Below are 620 nucleotides of genomic sequence, written 5' to 3' on the forward strand. Positions count from 1 at the left end.
TTGACTTAAATGTCATCCTAACTTCTATCCTCTCCCCAGATGAACGGGAAAGAGTTTTTTTTCTGGCCCAATCTCACGCTGACAACTGCCAGCTCCATGAGCTAGACCACCAGGAAGGCATTAGAGCAGTTCCCCGAGAGGATCCCCAGTGGAACTATCAGGCAGATTCCCCAGGTACAGCTAGGCGAGATTACATGATTTCCTGCCTAGTTGAAGGGCTTAAAAAGGCAGCTTACAAAGCTGTTAATTATGACAAGCTTAAATAAATTACCCAAGACAAAGATGAAAACCCAGCCCGGTTCATGGCTCGTTTGGCAGCAACCCTGATATGCTTTACAGCCTTAGACCCTGAAGGATCAGAAGGCTGTCTCATTCTAAATATGCATTTTATCACCCAGTCAGCTCCTGACATTAGAAAAAAGCTTCAAAAATTAAATTCTGGCCCTCAAACTCCACAACAGAACTTAATTAACCTCGCCTTCAAGGTGTACAATAATAGAGAAGAGTTGCAATTACTTGCCTCTGCTGTGAGAGAAACCCCAACCACATCTCCAGCACACAAGAACTTCAAAACGCCTAAGTTACAGTGGTCAGGTGTTCCTTCAGGACCTCATCCCCCA

This window comes from Mandrillus leucophaeus, unplaced genomic scaffold (assembly GCF_000951045.1).
Source record: "Mandrillus leucophaeus isolate KB7577 unplaced genomic scaffold, Mleu.le_1.0 Scaffold577, whole genome shotgun sequence".
Classification (NCBI taxonomy): Eukaryota; Metazoa; Chordata; class Mammalia; order Primates; family Cercopithecidae; genus Mandrillus; species Mandrillus leucophaeus.